The sequence below is a fragment of the Halichondria panicea genome, chromosome 1 (assembly GCF_963675165.1).
Source record: "Halichondria panicea chromosome 1, odHalPani1.1, whole genome shotgun sequence".
In the NCBI taxonomy this organism is placed as follows: Eukaryota; Metazoa; Porifera; class Demospongiae; order Suberitida; family Halichondriidae; genus Halichondria; species Halichondria panicea.
The window spans coordinates 952,932-967,465 of NC_087377.1; the positions used below are offsets into that span (position 1 = coordinate 952,932).

Here is a 14,534-nt window from a genome sequence, read left to right on the forward strand (position 1 = left end):
TTTAGTCTTTACTAGGTAAGCCCTCGTCTACGATGTTGATTCTGGCTTACTATCTACGATGCTAACAGCTTTTATTTAGAGTTTGCAATGCGTAGGCTCTGTCAGGCTCCGCCTAGTTGGGTGGAGTCCAACCAACGCTGGTTGGACTCCGCCCAACTAGGCTCCGCCCAGCTAGTGATTGCCCACATTCATTTTCACTTGTGTACCACTTGTCTACCGTCACCCAACTTAGCAAGGCAGGCTCTCCTTTTTCTTAGTCTCTTCCTTCTTTCTTTCTTTGTTCCTCCAATTAGTCCCGTATTTTATCTTATTGAACTATGACAAAGAACAGAAAAAGGAGAGGCTGCAAAGGAGGCTACCTTATACCTGCATGCATGTAGCACCTTGGCTCACAAGATACTTTGTTCAAAAAAGAGCAAAAAAAAATTGGCTGAAAGATGTGACAACTCTCGTTCTCTACCCAAGAAGAAGCATGCTAGGCATGGTTTTCGGTACCAAATGGAGCTGAATTTCGATACTGAAGATGCAAAGCAGGCTTTTGTAGCTAGGATAGATAGGGCAAAGCGTTCTCTTGCTGCTACAGCTAGAGGCTCATTACCCTTGGACAGCAGAGAGCTTATTTCTGTCCTGTTGGACAAGTTGGAGCAGGAGCAGGAGCAGGCAGGTGCTGTTCCTGAGGGAGAAGACCTACAATCTGATAAATCCAAAGTCTTCCCAATGTTGGAGAATTCAGGTTTGTGTGTGTCAATAGCTTAGTATAAAGACGTTACTTCTTGTTTAGGAATATTTACTAGCAATATACTGACGCTAGTGATGAACAGTTGTTCGTGTGTGAACTGAAGACTTTGTTCCGTCTTTTCACTGGCCTATCCCAAGCATGTGACCAGTGCCAATCTTATTGTCGTAGGCCGACCAATTTTCGCCAGGTATTTCTGATCCAATAGACCCCAATACATGATGTATGCAATATAATATTGTTTTTCAGAACGGGCATGTTGTCCGATTTGAATTCAAGTGTGGAAAATGTGGAAAGCGACAGTGGTGGGCTAGCTCGCGAACACTCGGTGGACGATACCTTGTCAATCAAAAGTGAGTATAATTCCATACGTTTTCAAGATTAACTTGGAATCCTATTTATTGCAGGATCGTCCATGCTTTTACTTGTGCTGGAGTTCTCCCAAGCCAGTACCTTCACTTTAGTAGTCATGCTGGCTTGGGAAAAGTTAGTTCATGGTATATTTCGTCAAGTAAGTGAGTGTTATAATTGTACTCTTACAAAACACTGTGACGTTACAGTGTACAAGAAAGGTGGATACTTAGACGTCGTGAACGCTTGTGCCAAGGCATCCATGTTGAGAGCGATTGACGAAGTGAAGGCTTTGCCTGGTTACTCGCAGGACGGTGAGGTAATGAATTCTTATGTGCTAGTTTTGTTTTTGTTTTTCAGTAATGACTTTATCAATATAGTGGGTAATAACAGATGCTCGCCACGACTCAACAGCAAATGCTTATAACACGACTGTTCCCTGTCTCTCGGGAAGGTAAACTAATTATTTTCATTATCTCTACAAGTGTGCTGCTGTCGTTTATCATATGAAAATTATCTTTTTCTAGTACGAAAAGAATTGTTGGGTGTTCGACTGTTTCCAGGCATCTGTGCTCAGACTCGAGAAGTAGCGTGTACTAAGATAGTTCTTCCGGAAGTCATAGATAAAGGTATGTTCAAGCATCAACATTATGAGGTTGTGTTTATTTTTTGTGGATATTATGTCTCAGGTCTCAATATTGTTGAAGTAGCACATGATAATCAGCCAGTAGTCAAGAGATTTGTCACTGATGATCTCAACCTTACAAACTCGTACGACACATGGCATGGTAAGTGTGTAGAATCTCAAATCTCAATTATTACCGTGTCCGTGTATTTTCAGGCACTAAGAATGTAGCGAAGAAGATGAAGAAAGTAGCAATTGGGACCAAAAAGGCTCAAGGAAAGACGTGGTTTCCAGAGTTATCTGACAAACGTAAGCTTTGATTATAAAAGTGCTCAGTAACATAAAAATATTTGTCAATAGGTAAAAGTACGAAAGTTCACTTGTACTACTGTATGAAGAACTGTGAGCAGTCAGCAGACAATCTAAGAAAGAACATTCTGAATATCGTTAAACATTATCAGGTGAGTGTGTATGATAACAAGTTGTCCGTACTCTGTACACCAATAACATTTATAATCGTGTTCTCAGAACGAGCACTCAGATTGTGACGAAGCGTCACCCTGTAAGCGTCCAGGGTACAAGCCCACGAAGATAAAACTTGAGGATCCTCTTGCAATCGAGTCATTCACGTCAGCACTAAAAGACACCCTTATTTACAAGAATGCCGAATCATATTGTCGAGTGAGGTTTTTTTCTAATTATATTAAAATTCATATGATGTTGTTTACAGTGTCGAGACACATTCTGGGTGGAGTCTTTCAATCACCAGCTGCTCACATACATCTCGAAACGTGTACACTTTGGGGAAGCTACATTCAACATGAGAATGAACCTTGCTATTATGGACTGGGTACGTTATGCTGGCTAATAATGTATGTGTGACTGTACATTCATTCATTTGTTTACTTCAGAACGAGAATGTACGTAGAGGGTGTACAAGTGAACGACTGGTTCAGGACATGAGAAGACCGGATCGTAGGACTCCCGTAAGAGTGCTGAAGGAAAAATCGTTCAACTTTGCCGGAGAATATGGGAGAATTACGAGCAGCAGAGAAAAGTTGACCTCAGGTACTGCGTAATATATTTTATGTGCAATCTACATAATTTATTTTACATATAATTTTATAATTTTGCTACATGTATATATGTGCAGTGAGTTTGTAGAGGACGTGCAACCTGAGCAATCAGATGAGCCAGTAGATGAAAACGAGGACCTATTAAACGATGGTGTACATGTACTTGACGAAGGTCTTTATGAAGACATATAAAGTAAGTATGTATCCGTGCAAATTTTGACTAGCCAATCAGCATTTTATATTTGCATTTTACATAATTAAACAATAAAGGAAGTAGAAGACTGGAAGTCTGTGTATGGAACTCCATCTGGATTTGGGAATCGTTCACGCACCTCCTGGAAAAGGTATATAGCAATTGATCGTACTTGCACTGTAAAGTGGGCATCATTTATAACTTACTCAATTATTGCAGCTCAAGTTGAAATAAAAATGTTTAAGATAATAATTGTTATGGTGGAATTATCTACTAGTGAGTGAGTGGTCTGATTGTTCTCTCACTTGTTAGATTCGTGAGGGTCAGTTGTTCACTCTGTTGGATGCTGATGATGATCCACGCATTGGACGTCAGAGAAAATACAATCGACCTAAGAAACAGTGAGTACTGCCACGTGCAGAGTGTGACTCTTTCCCTTACCAAACGTTTTGTAGTTTGTGCTTTTTGCGCTGTACTCCCCCTTGCATGTGTGACTGTGTTTTGTAGTTTGTGCTTTTTACGCTGTACTCCCCCCTTGCATGTGTGACTGTGTTTTGTAGTTTGTGCTTTTTACGTTGTACTCCCCCTTGCATGTGTGACTGTGTTTTGTAGTTTGTGCTTTTTTATGCGCTGTACTCCCCCCTTGCATGTGTGACGGTGTTTAGTCACTAGCAATAGTTTTGCGTTCCCGTGAGTGGGTTCAATTCACTAGCAATAGTTTTACGTTCCCGTGAGTGGGTTCAATTCACTAGCAATAGTTTTACGTTCCCGTGAGTGGGTTCAATTCACTAGCAATATTTTTACGTTCCCATGAGTGGGTTCAATTCACTAGCAATAGTTTTAAGATCCCATGAGTGGGTTCAATTCACTAGCAATAGTTTTGCGTTCCCATGAGTGGGTTCAATTCACTAGCAATAGTTTTACGTTCCCATGAGTGGGTTCAATTCACTAGCAATAGTTTTACGTTCCCATGAGTGGGTTCAATTCACTAGCAATAGTTTTACGTTCCCATGAGTGGGTTCAATTCACTAGCAATAGTTTTGCGTTCCCATGAGTGGGTTCAATTCACTAGCAATAGTTTTACGTTCCCATGAGTGGGTTCAATAATTCACAACAGCTGCATTGTACCTCCTTGTTTTGTGTTTTTTATGCGAGTGCGCTGAATGCACCAGCGAAAGCTTGGGTTTTCTGAATGCTTAGAAACAGACCTTTCAAATGGTACCATCAAAGTTCATATTTATTTGAAAGATAACATTCTTTGCCAATTTAGTCCCCATGGTCCGAGGTCTAAAAATAACAAATTAAGGGCCCGGATGAAATATTGGATTGAAACACGTCATTTGAAAGTTATTTACCTAAGCTTTCGGAATATTATAAAATTTTTGACATTAGATCAACTGTTATGGCTGTTGAAAGACCCCCACCCCTTCCGTTTAATTCGTGAATCTTTTTTGCACTGTACTCCCCCCTTGCATGTGTGACTGTGTTTTGTAGTTTGTGCTATTTGCGCTGTACTCCCCCCTTGCATGTGTGACGGTGTTTGGTAGTTTGTGCTTTTTGCGCTGTACTCCCCCCTTGCATGTGTGACGGTGTTTGGTATAGTTTGTGTGCTTTTTGCGCTGTACTCCCCCCTTGCATGTGTGACGGTGTTTAGTCACTAGCAATAGTTTTCCGTTCCCGTGAGTGGGTTCAATTCACTAGCAATAGTTTTGCGTTCCCGTGAGTGGGTTCAATTCACTAGCAATAGTTTTACGTTCCCGTGAGTGGGTTCAATTCACTAGCAATAGTTTTACTTTCCCGTGAGTGGGTTCAATTCACTAGCAATAGTTTTACGTTCCCGTGAGTGGGTTCAATTCACTAGCAATAGTTTTACTTTCCTGTGAGTGGGTTCAATTCACTAGCAATAGTTTTGCGTTCTTGTGAGTGGGTTCAATTCACTAGCAATAGTTTTACGTTCCCGTGAGTGGGTTCAATTCACTAGCAATAGTTTTACTTTCCTGTGAGTGGGTTCAATTCACTAGCAATAGTTTTAAGTTGCCGTGAGTGCATGGGTTCACTTCACTAGCAATAGTTTTACGTTCCCGTGAGTGGGTTCAATTCACTAGCAATAGTTTTACTTTCCCTTGAGTGGGTTCAATTCACTAGCAATAGTTTTAAGTTGCCGTGAGTGCATGGGTTCACTTCACTAGCAATAGTTTTACGTTCCCGTGAGTGGGTTCAATTCACCAGCAATAGTTTTGCGTTCCCGTGGGTGGGTTCAATTCACCAGCAATAGTTTTGCGTTTCCGTGGGTGGGTTCAATTCACCAGCAATAGTTTTACGTTCCCGTGAGTGGGTTCAATTCACTAGCAATAGTTTTAAGTTCTCGTGAGTGGTCACTAGCAATAGTTTTGCGTTCCCGTGGGTGGGTTCAATTCACTAGCAATAGTTTTAAGTTCCCGTGAGTGGTCACTAGCAATAGTTTTGCGTTCCCGTGGGTGGGTTCAATTCACTAGCAATAGTTTTGCGTTCTCGTGAGTGGGTTCAATTCACTAGCAATAGTTTTACATTCCCGTGAGTAGGTTCAATTCACTAGCAATAGTTTTGCGTTCCCGTGAGTGGGTTCAATTCACTAGCAATAGTTTTGCGTTCCCGTGAGTGGGTTCAATTCACTAGCAATAGTTTTGCGTTCCCGTGAGTGGGTTCAATTCACTAGCAATAGTTTTGCGTTCCCGTGAGTGGGTTCAATTCACTAGCAATAGTTTTGCGTTTTCGTGGGTGGGTTCAATTCACTAGCAATAGTTTTGCGTTCCTGTGAGTGGGTTCAATTCACTAGCAATAGTTTTGCGTTCCCGTGAGTGGGTTCAATTCACCAGCAATAGTTTTGCGTTCCCGTGGGTGGGTTCAATTCACTAGCAATAGTTTTGCGTTCCCGTGGGTGGGTTCAATTCACTAGCAATAGTTTTAAGTTCCCGTGAGTGGTCACTAGCAATAGTTTTGCGTTCCCGTGGGTGGGTTCAATTCACTAGCAATAGTTTTGCGTTCTCGTGAGTGGGTTCAATTCACTAGCAATAGTTTTACGTTCCCGTGAGTAGGTTCAATTCACTAGCAATAGTTTTGTGTTCCCGTGAGTGGGTTCAATTCACTAGCAATAGTTTTGCGTTCCCGTGAGTGGGTTCAATTCACTAGCAATAGTTTTACGTTCCCGTGAGTGGGTTCAATTCACTAGCAATAGTTTTGCGTTCCCGTGAGTGAGTTCAATTCACTAGCAATAGTTTTGCGTTCCCGTGGGTGGGTTCAATTCACTAGCAATAGTTTTGCGTTCCCGTGGGTGGGTTCAATTCACTAGCAATAGTTTTGCGTTCCCGTGAGTGGGTTCAATTCACTAGCAATAGTTTTGCGTTCCCGTGAGTGGGTTGAATTCACTAGCAATAGTTTTGCGTTCTCGTGAGTGGGTTCAATTCACTAGCAATAGTTTTGCGTTCCCGTGAGTGGGTTCAATTCACCAGCAATAGTTTTGCGTTCCCGTGGGTGGGTTCAATTCACCAGCAATAGTTTTACGTTCCCGTGAGTGGGTTCAATTCACTAGCAATAGTTTTGCGTTCCCGTGGGTGGGTTCAATTCACTAGCAATAGTTTTAAGTTCCCGTGAGTGGTCACTAGCAATAGTTTTGCGTTCCCGTGGGTGGGTTCAATTCACTAGCAATAGTTTTGCGTTCTCGTGAGTGGGTTCAATTCACTAGCAATAGTTTTGCATTCCCTTGAGTGGGTTCAATTCACTAGCAATAGTTTTACGTTCCCGTGAGTCGGTTCAATTCACTAGCAATAGTTTTAAGTTCCCGTGAGTGGGTTCAATTCACTAGCAATAGTTTTGCGTTCCCGTGAGTGGGTTCAATTCACTAGCAATAGTTTTGCGTTCCCGTGAGTGGGTTCAATTCACTAGCAATAGTTTTGCGTTCCCGTGGGTGGGTTCAATTCACTAGCAATAGATTTGCGTTCCCGTGGGTGGGTTCAATTCACTAGCAATAGTTTTGCGTTCCCGTGAGTGGGTTCAATTCACTAGCAATAGTTTTGCGTTCCCGTGAGTGGGTTCAATTCACTAGCAATAGTTTTGCGTTCCCGTGGGTGGGTTCAATTCACTAGCAATAGATTTGCGTTCCCGTGGGTGGGTTCAATTCACTAGCAATAGTTTTGCGTTCCCGTGAGTGGGTTCAATTCACTAGCAATAGTTTTGCGTTCCCGTGAGTGGGTTCAATTCGCTAGCAATAGTTTTGCATTCCCTTGAGTGGGTTCAATTCACTAGCAATAGTTTTACGTTCCCGTGGGTGGATTCAATTCACTAGCAATAGTTTCAAGTTTCCGTGAGTGGGTTAAATTCACTAGCAATAGTTTTACGTTCCCGTGAGTGGGTTCAATTTACTAGCAATAATTTTGCGTTCCCGTCAGTGGGTTCAATTCACTAGCAATAGTTTTGCGTTCCCGTGAGTGGGTTCAATTCACTAGCAATAGTTTTAAGTTCCCGTGAGTGGTCACTAGCAATAGTTTTGCGTTCCCATGAGTGGGTTCAATTCACTAGCAATAGTTTTACGTTCCCGTGAGTGGGTTCAATTCACTAGCAATAGTTTTACGTGTTTTGTAGTTTGTGCTTTTTGCGCTGTACTCCCCCCTTGCATGTGTGACTGTGTTTTGTAGTTTGTGCTTTTTGCGCTGTACTCCCCCCTTGCATGTGTGACTGTGTTTTGTAGTTTGTGCTTTTTGCGCTGTACTCCCCCCTTGCATGTGTGACTGTGTTTTGTAGTTTGTGTGCTTTTTGCGCTGTACTCCCCCCTTGCATGTGTGACTGTGTTTAGTCACTAGCAATAGTTTTACGTTCCCATGAGTGGAGGTTCAATAATTCACAACAGCTGCATTGTACCTCCTTGTTTTGTGTTTTTTATGCAAGTGCACTGAATGCGCCAGCGAAAGCTTAGGTTTTCTGAATGCTTAGAAACAGACCTTTCAAATGATACCATATTTATTTGATATTTGCCAATTTAGTCCCCATGGTCCGAGGTCTAAAAATAACAAATTCAGGGCCCGGATGAAATATTGGATTGAAACACATCATTTGAAATGTATTTTTCTAAGCTTTCGGAATATTATAAAATTTTTGACATGGATCAACTGTTATGGCTGTTGAAAGACCCACCTTCCGTTTAATTCGTGAATCTTTCGGCTGTCATAACTTAAATTCTGTGGATCAAAAGTCAAAAATGTTATGGTTTTCTGAATGCTTAGAAACAGACCTTTTAAATGGTACGGGTGGGTTAGGGTTAGGCTCCCGTGAGTGGACTGAATGCGCCAGCAAAAGTCTTAGGCTCCCGCGAGTTGGCTGAATGCGCCACGAAAATAACCCCACGAAAATTACCCGCTATATATATGATAGTTGGATGTTTTTTATGCGTTGTACTCCCCCCTTGTGTTGTATTTTTTATGCGAGTGCGCTAAATGCGCCAGCGAAAGTCTTAGGCTCTCGCGAGTTGGCTGAATGCACCAGCAAAAGTCTTAGGCTCTCGCAAGTTGGGCTGAATGCGCTAGCGAACGTCTTAGGCTCTCGCGAGAGGGCTGAATGCACCACGAAAATGACCCGCTATACGATAGTTGGAATAGTTAGTATTTTTTATGCACTGTACTCCCCCCTTGCATGTGTGACGGTGTTTTGGGTTAGTTAGTGTTCACTTCTCTATAATTACATACATGCATTAATTTGGGTGACAATTTGTGGGACATTATGATCATTGACGTGTGCAATAAATGATGTATATATACTGTGTGTGTGTGCAGGACTGAACACCAGCCCCCAGCATGTATCATGAGGGACGCGCGCTGTACAGAGATGTTAGGGCAAGTTCCTTTAATTAGATCGAGATATTGTAATTATTTCCTTCTTCCAGGTTGTCGGTGGCTAAACGTGCTTATAGTTGCCATGGAGATGGAGATGGTAATTGACTGAAGTCATGTACCTACCTCTCGATAGAAGGAAACAAGGATTTGTCAATAATTATAGTACTGTGATAAATAAATGTTTTGTCAAATTCGATTCTCTAAGATCATAATTATTCATAACTATAATTATACTATTGTTCTTGTTCTTACAAAACTTTAAATTATGTTACGTTGTTTCATATTAATTATATATCGAGTACAGCAGCCACTCAGTGTTAGGTAGTGCCAGACCATCAAACCATCACCTTAATTGTCCATCCATATATACACAACCATCAACCTACACAGAGAGCATGAGAGACTTGTCACACAACATAGCTAGCTACTTATCTGTGTGTATGTGGCTCCTCCACAACCCTCAACCTACACAGAGAGCATGAGAGACATGCCACACGACATAGCTAGCTACTCATCTGTGTGTATGCTGTTACAGTGGCTCCTCCACACAATCAACCTACACAGAGAGCATGAGAGATACTGTACACAATGGAACTACTTATCTTTTGCTGTGAAGAGACATCTACCTACACACCATAGAAGCCAGCCATACTTATATCTTTATTGTCTCCATAGCTGCACACAAAACAATCAAGAGACACTATAAATGATAGTAGTGGGCGTTGAGATCTGAGCCCCTCCCCCTTCAGTACCAATACATTATACAGTGATGAGGTTAGTAATCCTCCCTGGGTCCCAGAGCAGCATGGCTTGTCTGTACCTGGAGGAGAGAGGAGACAAAAGCAGTGAGAGAATGGAACACTAGCTATAGTACAGTAGCTAGTAGGAGGAGCTGTGTGTGTGTGCATTGTGGCTGCAAGAGAACAAGCAAATGCATGGTTACATTGAGAGCAGCAGTTTAAACAAAACCATCCACTCCACACAATACAATACCAGCCAATCACCACCACAGCTGACAACCATCAGCCTAGTATTATCAATACACACACAATACATAATTATAACACCAGACAACAAAATTACACCCATAGCTGTTTGTGCTGTCCAGGGAACCGGAAGAGATGAGAAATTCCCACAACAATAAATCAATTCAACAGTGAAGACCACCAATTAATTCAGATCATTATTATCATCATAATACCAGACCAGGAATGAATGCACTCCTGACCAGACAAATCATTATAATCAAATCACACATCATCACCAAACCTGACTGTGCAACAAAATTTCGCAACCACAACAACCAATCAAATCATCCACAGAAGGTTTAGTTTCCTTGCACAATATTTGGTTGCCAAAATGATGATCACCTTTGAGAAAAAATCACACACAAAACAAACACCAAATGCTAAAATCATAAAAAACTGTTCTAAAAATTTAATTCTACACTATTTTTACCCCTGGGAACAGCTGTTGTTTGCTAGACTCAGCCCTTCTTGTTCACTCACTTTCTGGTCCTGTTTCTTACCATTGAATTTACTGTACGAAAATACTCCCACTCACTACTTTCAGTCTGACATCTCTACCAATAGGTGTCAGCTGCAGCAGTCCTGCTTCCCTTGGCTGCTAAAGAATCTGGGTGGGGCTGCTGCTGGACTGAAGCTAGGACGCCTTCTAATTCTATCCACCGTCAAGGTATAATGATACAGACGCTTGAATACTACTGTTGTTTTTATACCACCCAACAAACACAAAATATTTATAACATGAACAAACATTTTTTAATAATAATATAGAGCTGCAGGCATGGCCAAGAGGCCACACTGGACCACGGAGGAGGTTCTACAAGACATCTTGAATGATGAGGAACCTGCAGAGGAGTGGGAAGAGGATATGGAAGAGGTAACAGCGGACAGGGATGAGCCAGTCATGCAGGGCAGTGACGAAGAATTTTCTGATTGGGATGAAGGTGGGGTCTAAAACTAAACTGAATACCGATATAATTTATTACAACGTACATGTAGAAATGGAGCCCCCGTCAACAGACAGAAATCCTGCACAAGGTAAATTAAATTGTGACAGTGCCAATGAAAAGGGACCTTAACGCGGCAATAATTAAATTAAGCTATAGGCCAATTTAGTAGAAACAAAAAACATGGGCAAAAAATTTTTTTTCACAGGTGCTAACTTCAACCCTTCCTCTACCTACCTGTAAAAATTTGGGTCTCTACGAAGCTTTAAACAGGTCAAGCGCGGACGTTGAAGAAACTCACCGAACGCTCATTTGAAATTTACTGTCTGCGTGAGGGGAAATTCCCTGGGAATTTCCCTATTATTGTTAATTATTTTTAACAATAATTTATTAATAATTATAAGGTTAACAATTTGTACCAGCTATTGATAAATCCCTTCCTAGACGACACAAGTGACTACACAAGTGGTTCAAGCGACTCGTCACACGGTTTGTGCAATGTTATGAAGTACAATTACAATCAGTTAGACTACCACACAAAACTAATGTACAGCTAATTATTATTACCCTCATATTTATTTAGGCAATGAGCAACCTACCTGGAGGAGTGAATTGCACACCCTGACTATCAAGTCATTTGAGTCAGCAGTAGGACCAACAGTGGACATCTCAGAGAGGCCAGAAGAAGTGTTTCTGCTATTTTTTAACAATGGTCTGCAGGGACACATTGTGTGTGAGAGCAACAACTACGCTAGACATGTAATGGGAGAGGAGGCATACCGAACGTGGACTCAACTCACAGTTGAAGAGCTCCGGGCCTTCTTTGGATTCTCCATCCTCATGGGACTCAATCACCTGCCATCAATCAATGACTATTGGAGCCGAGACAATCACTACCATGCACTATGCACCCATCACCGATGTAATCTCAAGGCAGAGATTCCGTGATATCTCCCGGTACCTGCACTTTGTGGACAACGACCATCTTGTTCCACAAGGTGATCCCTCGTACGATCGGTTAGGGAAGATCCGCCCCCTCATTGAGCACCTGGGTGAGAGGTTGGAAGCTTTGTACAACCCTACACAGAATGTAGCAGTGGACGAAGCAATGATTAAGTTTCAGGGGCAGTCTTCCCTAAAGCAATATATGCCTATGAAACCGATCAAACGGGGGATCAAGGTATGGGTATTGGCATGCAGATAGTGCTAACGGCTATTTCCACAAATTTGACATATACACGGGGAAGCAAAAGAAGAGACAGGTTGGACTTGGTGAGTATGTTGTCAAAACACTTACCGACGGGCTGAAGAAGAAAAATCACCACGTTTTCTTTGACAACTTTTTTATGAGCCCCAAACTTCTTAAAGATATGGAGAAGGATGGGTGTGGTGTAGTTTACCACCAGGGCTGAAGAAACATGGTTTGAAGAAGAGGTACTATTGTGCGTGTGTGTGTATGTGTATGCTTTTGCGAGTGTGTGTATGTGTGTGTGTGTGTGGTGTGTGTGTGGTGTGTGTGTGTGTGTGTGTGTGGTATGTGGTGTGTGTGACTGTGCTAACTAACATTATTTATCTCACCTTTGACAGAGGAGAATCCAAGATATTCCAGAAGGGACCACTGGTGGCATGTGCATGGCACAACAGCAAGGTGCTCACGGTCCTCTCAACGACGTCGCAACCAGTAGCAACGAGATCCGTTCTCAGGCGTCAGAGAGACGGTTTAAGAATGCCTGTGAGTTGCCCTGATAGCATAATATTCTACAACAAGCACATGGAAGGTGTGAACAGAGGGGACCAAATACGCGGATATTATTCCTGTCGAACAAGAAGTCGGAAGCTCTACAAGTATATATTTTATTTCCTATTTGATGTTTCTATCATAATTATTTTACACACTAATTATACCTCCAAGCCGAATCAAAACGTAAAAGACTTCCGCCTCCAACTGGCCAAGGAGCTGATTGGCACGTACTATTCAAGGAGACTCCCAGGCCGCTCAAGTAGAGTCCAGCGCCCTCTTCAGCTCCAACACTTTCCTCTCAAAATGTGCCTGCAACCACCTGCAAAGAGATGTAAACGGGGATGGTGTGCGTTCTGCTGGAAGGACTCCAACAAGAGGACTGACAGATGTAACGAGTGTGGTGTCTGGCTTTGCCATGGTGGAAACCCAACATCAGACTGTTTCTATTTGTGGCATAAGAACTTGTAAATATTATAATTATTATCTTATTTACTGTTTATGATAATTATTATTTATTAGTACGGCTTCATTATAGTCACATGATGTACGCTAATGATACACACTAATCATTATAATTATTTAAAGCAACAAAGCTACGCGTACATATATACGTACTGCATCGCTCGGTAGATTAATAATACACAGCCTATCACTCACCTTGTGACACGTACGTTTGGTTGACTGCTCCACCACCTGAGAATCACACGCATCTGTGATCCAGCAATACTCTGTACACACAAAGAAAGATGATGAAGGGTTCTTAGTACTACAAATTCTAGATACAATGAAAGCACCGCAGGTGCTGATGCCTCGGTGGAGATACCAAAGCTACATAACATAAAGCTACTAATAGCTACTAATAGCACATGATAAACAATTTAATTTTGCTGAGTTGGTAATGATCGACCATGATTGTTGTTAAAAACGATTGATGCCCAAAAGTTCAAGTCTAAAGCTGCATTCAAGTAGCAGAGCCTTGCAGCTCTCTTCTCACTCTTGCAGCTACCAATAGCTAGCGTTCTATAGTGCAGAGCTAACTACTAAGTAGAGTAGCAACACTCGGTAAACAAGTTTGGCTACGTGTTCTTCTGAAAAGGCTGCAATGGCATTCCAAGTAAGCAAAACTAGGCATAACTCGAGAACGAAGCATTATTTGGCAAATCCACGAATTTAAATCCATGACTAGAAGCCTATAGAAACTCTTACTTGCACTTGATTCATCCTTGAGCAGCTGTAGCAGTCTACACGCACGCACGCACGCACGCACGCACGCACGCACACACACACACACAGACACACTACCGTATACCTCGCTTGCGCATGCGCACCGAGGCTATCTGCCATTCAGGCTGTATTATTTTATCAAAGTGTATCATAGGCCCTAAATAATACTCTAAATATCACTACAGTCAACATACAGCTTAGGAAGCTTGGTAGAGCTGGGCCACTGCAAGTGTTTCTTCGTTCACAGTCACACACGAGATCACATTTGTATATAAGCCACACCTAGTACATACAGTACCTGCACACAAAAAAGGTGAAGCAAAGCTTCTTAGGAGTTTAAACTCTACAGCTATGTGCTATAATTATACCAAGCACAATTAGTATTAGACTGTATGAAGCTTCTAGAGAATCGAAAAAGCCAAGTAACAAAGTGGAATTATACGCAACTACTACTTACCACTTGACAGAAGCAGATCACAGCCAAATTTTCGAGATAGTAAGCGATTCGGGCATCATCTTGTAGATCTTTGACTGATCAACTTGAGCTGCAATAATTGATCGTGTATGTACAGTCTTGTAGCACTACTAAATACACACATTATCTCGCGCTGTTTCTGCAACACAGTGGAAAGCTCGCGATGTTTTTATAACACAGCGGAAGGCTGCACAAAATCAAGTCAATCAATAAAACATGACCAAATAAACAACTACAATGCTCCACAAGGCTTCCTAGCCTAACATTCCTGCAAACATGC

General features: G+C 41.9%; 1 long non-coding RNA gene and 1 pseudogene across 9 annotated transcripts; one reads left to right on the forward strand and one right to left on the reverse strand.

The window, feature by feature from the left end:
• The first annotated feature begins 498 nt into the window (after positions 1-498).
• LOC135343063 (uncharacterized) overlaps positions 499-14,534 on the forward strand; it is a 48,416-nt pseudogene continuing 34,380 nt past the window's right edge.
• On the reverse strand, positions 10,555-13,817 carry LOC135333034 (uncharacterized). Of its 9 annotated transcripts, none has more exons than XR_010393735.1 (7): positions 13,213-13,817; positions 12,720-12,998; positions 12,393-12,544; positions 12,112-12,251; positions 11,414-11,862; positions 10,861-10,896; positions 10,555-10,712 (listed from the first exon to the last, which is right to left on the reverse strand). It is a non-coding gene; the product is annotated as an uncharacterized LOC135333034 (long non-coding RNA). The 9 variants fall into 9 exon arrangements; XR_010393740.1 differs by lacking the exon at positions 10,555-10,712 and having other exon boundaries at positions 10,727-10,896; positions 11,414-11,528; positions 11,615-11,862; positions 13,213-13,816; XR_010393736.1 differs by lacking the exon at positions 10,861-10,896 and having other exon boundaries at positions 13,213-13,816.